Genomic DNA, 5,943 nt, shown 5'->3' with positions numbered 1-5,943 from the left:
GGGAGCGCGCGGGGTCCTGGCCGGCCCGCGGGTTCCCGCAGAGAACGCCTGAGCCCGCGGCGGCAGCTGCCGCGCTGCCCGCGCGGGGGAGGCGCGGCGCGCCGGGTCCTTCAGGCGCGCGGCGGGCGGCCCCGCGGCAGACACAATGGTGGGGCGGCCCTGAGGGGAGCCCGGGGTCCCTGAGGGACTGCCGGGCCGCACCCCGCCCGCTCCGGCACTGACGCCTCCAGAGCGCCATTGTGTGCCCGGCGGCGGGTCCCCACACCGGGGGAGCCCGTCACGGCTGTAACTGAGCCCTAATAGCCGCCGCTCAGTGGCCGAGAGCAGTTGCTTTATCTGTCTGTCAGGCTGGGATTTGCGTTTCCCAATATATCCCTGTATGTCCCTACGATCCCCGCGTAACGTGTGTGATTTTAGTCCTTCACGTTTCACTCACCAAAAGCTGCCACCACTCAGTAAACCTTTACTTCTTGCCACCACTCAGTATACCTTTACTTCTATGCCAGCAATTTATTCTTTCAATATTAATTATTTCAGTGTTAATAAATAAAATACAACTGCCTCTGTGAGGCAAAGGGAATTTTGGGATGAATGCTCCAGCTGCTTAGTGAGGCACAGCTGGAAAATGAAATGCCACTGCCCTGAGAAGGCTGGGAGCTAAATGGGAAAGGATTTGGTATTTATTGACTTGTCTTGGAATTAATGGGACTTTGGGAACAGAAATCCCTGAAAACCCAGTTAACAGTATTTGCACATGGACGTAGGAAATTTTGGTTAAAATAAACAATTTGAGACTGTATTTGTATTTGTTTTTTTAATTGTTGGGTTTTTTTCTTTGCTCTCCTTATTCGTGGATCCACACAGTCAGTGACATTGGAAAAAAGGAAAAAGCCCAGTTCCTTGAACAACTGGGCCAACCTGACGGTTCCCATCACCATAAGGGAGATGTCTCATGGCCCTTCCTCACCAAGTCCTTGCCCTTGTTTCCATCCTGGTTCTTGCTCCCCAGGAGTTAATTCAAGCTGATAATCCAGAACGAAACTGCTCACTCGATGGGCAGTTCTCCCTCTCCATTCCAACTGTAAATATTGCTCCTTGTGCTTCTGCTTTCCATGTATCTCTGCATTTTCTGGAGCAGCTCAATGCTTTGTCATTTTGTATTAGATATTTGCTTTACAAATCACTTCATTTTGCATAACAGGTTATGGAAAATGTAATAAATCACCCAGCCTAATTATTTCAGTTGAATAAATGATGCATAAAACAAAATCTTCAATTGTTGAAAGTCCTTTTCACTGTTCAACAAAAAGACTTTGGTAATACTACTGTATTTTCTTAATTCCATTGTATTTACAAGATTTAATTTCTTTGGATGTACTTCTCCAAGCCCCATACATGGGGGCTGAAATGACCTTTTTTCCCCAAGCAAAACGCAGTTTTTCTGTCAACATGTGAAGCACTTGAGGCTTTTTGACCACAAAATCCAATGGTTTAAAATAAAATGGAATTGTCTCATCCATTCCTATTCATTTCTCCTTTTCCCTCACATTGCCATTGCAATTCTCCATAAGTTCTGGGCACAGCTTAGGCAGATTTTTCAGCCAAGCTCTGACAGAGTTTGTGCTCAGAACCTTTTGAGGTGTTTGTTCTTCATGGAGAAGTGGAACATGAGGTAGCAAATGTTGATGGTTTCAGAAATAAAGAAAGTTAAAAAGGAATAAAATAAAATAAATAAATAAATAAAGGAAGTTAAAATCTGCTCTTGAGAGCAGTCACTGCATGAGATCACACAGCCAGTCTCAGCTCCTGGAATATTTCTTACTGCTTAACATGCTCATCATTTCAGGCAGCTCTTGCTGGGGATTATTGATCCCCATTCCTTTCCCACCATTCCTGTAGAAACAGCAACCACAAATTCCTCATCCTTCTGTGCCAACAGTATTGATCACCTGGCAGAGGAAAAGCCTGCAGAATCCCCAAGAAGAGCTGAGACCTTTGCTTGGAGGAAGTGTTGCTGAGCTGTGGGTAAACTCCATCCTGGCAGCTTCCAGTGTGACAGGCTTGTAATCAGCATGTGGGTCTGAGCATTTCCATTCCTCAGAGATAAGTATCCCTGCATTTCGTGTTTGGGAGCTCTGTAAAATGAAGGTCAGCTCTGGAGCTGCTGGGTTTGGAGTCACATTTGTTCAGTCCCCAAGGAAAGGGCTGAGAGCAGAGAAAGTCCCGCCAGCAGAAGCACTGCCACAAATATGAACCTTTAGAACACAGAGCTGCTCAAGATGAGGGAAGTCACATTCCTGATCCTTCCCATCTCAGATTTCTTCCCTTTTTGCTCTCTTTGCTCCCCTTTGCTTGGGGACTTTTGACCAAGCCAAGCCTTGCCACTCCCTCTGGGGAAAATCCTACAGGGAAGTACTACTACTCCTCCACCCCCTTGTCCTATCTCCAAGTGGAAAAGAAAAAGGAAAAATTACACCTTCCCCCCTCTCCCAAATGCCTTAAAAACCATTTCCAAGCAAAAGTGATGTCCTGGCTGTGGGCAATGGATTTGTAAAGAATTCTCAAAACCTGACAGAAAGCTCAGACAGTCTTGTGCATCTGTATACAAAGACTAAGATAAAGTGTGCTAACTTAAGAAAGCCATAGAATAGAAATTACATTGTTGAGAGAGAAATTAAACTAAAACCAAGTTTCAACAAGTTTCAAAATATAGCCTTATAAAAAGACTAGGTATTTTAGAGCATTAGAACTGTGAAAGATGCACTGTAGCAAGACCACGTGGAGAAAAAATATAGGTGATTAGTGTTAGAAGTAGTAATGACATTGTGTAAAAAAACTAATGAGCTGAAAAAACATGTATAAAGTATTGTAACCAAGAAATAAGTTAGCTTTTGATAGAATAGTGTTGAGTTTTACATCTCTTGTGTCTCACTATTCATCAAGACTGATAATAGAATAAAATCTTTTAAAGTGCCTCTTAGTTGTGCTGACTCTGTAAAAACTAAGAAAACCAACACCAGGTTGTGATCCCCAGGATGAGCTGTGTGTCCCTCTCTGCAGCTCTGCCAGGCTCTGACCCTTCCTGCCGGTAATCAAAGCACACAAACAGAGATGTGCTCCTGTCTTCCCAAACCTGGCATCCCTTCCCTGTGTCCTTCCATCTTCTGGTTCCCCACTTGTCCAAAGCTCACCAGCTTTCCCACCCTGCTGATCTGTTCCCAACTTCCCCAAACCAGGAACTCTGGCCAACTCAGGGCTCTCTCCTTAATCACCACATCTACTGCCTGGTCATACTTAGAATTATCCTGAACTATATAATGAAATGAACATAATTAAGAACTTCCATTTTTTCTGTGCTGGGTTGTTTGGGTTTTTTAGGGTTTGTTTTGGTTTAGTTTTTTTTTTTTTTTTTTTTTAATAGGCTCCATAAGACTAAAATGAAATTTCCTTCCTGCACGTTATCACAGGCCTATTCACCAAGAAGTTCCCTGCCTGAGCTCATGGAATGTTATGGGATTTCAGCATTGCCAGTGTTCTCTCGGGTTCTAGAGATAACCACAGCCTAAGTTAAAAAGCAGATCCCATTCCGTAGGGGGATAGAATATAAGAAAATAAAGGTAGTATAGAAAGTAATCTTACTCCCTAAAAGCGTTGCAGCTGGGTTAATTATTAAAGATTAGGAGCAGGCCTGATTTTAACAGGCCACACCTGTAGCCAATAGTAAGAAGAGTGCTATAAAAGAGTGGATTTGTTGGTCGAGGGCTTCTGGAGTCAGTTGGCTGCTGTGAGAAGAAGGAAGAGTCAGTGCTTGAAGGAGCTGCCTATAAGAAACACCAAGGAGGTACGAAACTCTGGTAATGTGGAGCATTTGCAATATAATGACAACAACATTCCACCTCTGGAGCACAGAAAATGGAAAGGATCAGCCTCAGTTTCCAGTTCCTGGATTTGTTATACAGGGATTGTGGTTGTTAGGTTTTGAGGGGGCCCAGTCTGCACATTTCAAAAGCTGGGGCTTCTCCTGCTTATTGGGCTGTTTTAGAAAGGTATTGCTTTGTTTTTGTTTAGGTTTCCTTTTTCCACAGGAATTTGCTCAAAGGAGAGAAATTCCCATTCTATCTCAGCCCACAGGCTGGCTAGCTTTCATAATGAAATGAGACCCAGACAAAATAAACTACTCTGAATAAGGATTGAAAGCTCAGTGTATGTTTTTTGTTTTGTCTGAATAAGATTAAAATACAAGGTTTTTATCAGAAATGTTAAACATTGATGTTTTAGGAGAAAAATCAGTAAAAAATTCAGAAGGTATTTGAGTTCAAAGGAGATGAAATGAAATCTAATAGTATAATTAGTTAAAACTAACATAATTCCAATCCAATGCCGGGAAAAATTGATTAAATGCTACTAAATGATTTCCCTGCATAGCCATGAATGGAAAATCCTTACAAAAGGTATTTCTTTTTCAGTTCTTCCCTTCCACAAAGCAATTGTTTACTGAAGTCACCAGCTGCAGAACCAGGCTGGGACACTCCTTTGCTCCACAGACTTCATGCAAAGCAGATCAAGCCTTGGTTTATGGACAAAGCCCTGGCACAGGAAGGGAGGAGGTTGGTCACACATGCCAAAGGAGCTCTGAAAAGCAGCCCAAAACTGCCCAGGGCTTTATATTTGCCTGACTTAGCTAATTTGGATGGGCCCAGCTTACCACACTCTCCAGGATGTTTATGCCTGTCCTCCCTCTCATTTACTCTTTCAGTCATCTTTTTGTATTTGTAAATTAGATCAAGTAATTAATTCTGTCTTTATTTCCTTACTGCTCAGGAAAATACTGTTACAAATGCTGCAGCCTCAAGTAAAGCATCCTCTTAAATAACAATCTTCTGTTCAATTTGGGTTTGGTTTTTTTTTCAGCCACTTTAGTGTATCACAGCCATTTAAAGGAGAGTATCACAAGGCTGTGAGTCAAATTTAGGCTGATCATAGTCTGACTGTCTTAGATCTTTAATTCTGGAGAACATCTACAGAGATTGTCATCCCAAAATTGTAATCACCTTGGAAAATATTACTTTCTTTTTTTTTTTCAAAGAGATGTGCTGAGTAACTGTGGAGTAAAAAAATGGCTCTTACTGAGAGAATATTCAACCCAGTGCAGAAATGTATCATGAAAGTCAATAATTGAAAAGCAAAGGTGCTGCCAAGGGCCAGGTTTTACTGCAGATGGAATGGGTAACATGGGGCTCATGATGTGCCTAGTACCAACCTTTTACCTTTATTTCTATGGATAGAATAATTTTATCTTTATTTCTATGGCTCTTTCTATGAATCAAGGAGTCCAAATAGTTCTTGACAAATGAGCAGATCCAATGCCTGCCCTCTTATCCAGCCCCCCAGGAATTTTGTGCCTGAGCCCTTCATCCCTTCAGCTGATTTGGTCAAGCACAGTCATTAGAAAAAACAATGGGTTTTGCTAATTATATTCATAAATTATTCATGCTCACAACACCTGAAAATTGCCAATCAAACCTTGCATTCTCCAAGGTGCACCTCAGGATTTTCCTGCACATCACATTCATAAGAAAGGTAAAGGAGAAGTAAAACTGGAAGGTGAAGAATAACTGGCAATAGCCAGTTATTTTAGGGAATCCATAAAGCTGATATAGGGCAAATTCCTCTCTTGATACCTCCTTTCCTTTTGACAGGGAATGACTGGAAACTGTTCTTTACATGAGTGGCTTTGCACTCACTTTACTGTGGTTTTCATTTGGGTCCTGATTTCTTAGGCTGCATCTGAGTTGTGGGAGAGAGCAGCAGAAACCTTACTGAAGTCAGGAGATCTTCCTCTGATTTTTCTCTGCTTCTCCTCTGTCCATCTGTGGAGGGAAATGAAATAGCCTGGCACAGTTTGGTTGTGGCAAATTCATGTTGCCTGTTACCTCCTTCTCC

General features: G+C 42.5%; 1 long non-coding RNA gene across 1 annotated transcript; it reads left to right on the top strand.

Annotated features, from left to right (window-relative positions):
* The first annotated feature begins 3,772 nt into the window (after positions 1-3,772).
* LOC132074984 (uncharacterized) lies at positions 3,773-4,876 on the top strand. The gene is made up of 2 exons (XR_009418686.1): positions 3,773-3,841; positions 4,467-4,876. It is a non-coding gene; the product is annotated as an uncharacterized LOC132074984 (long non-coding RNA).
* Positions 4,877-5,943: the final 1,067 nt, after the last annotated feature.

The sequence above is a fragment of the Ammospiza nelsoni genome, chromosome 6, assembly GCF_027579445.1.
Source record: "Ammospiza nelsoni isolate bAmmNel1 chromosome 6, bAmmNel1.pri, whole genome shotgun sequence".
NCBI classification, from domain to species: Eukaryota; Metazoa; Chordata; class Aves; order Passeriformes; family Passerellidae; genus Ammospiza; species Ammospiza nelsoni.
Note: the sequence above shows the minus strand (reverse complement) of the source record. Positions and strands in the feature narration are given on the sequence as shown.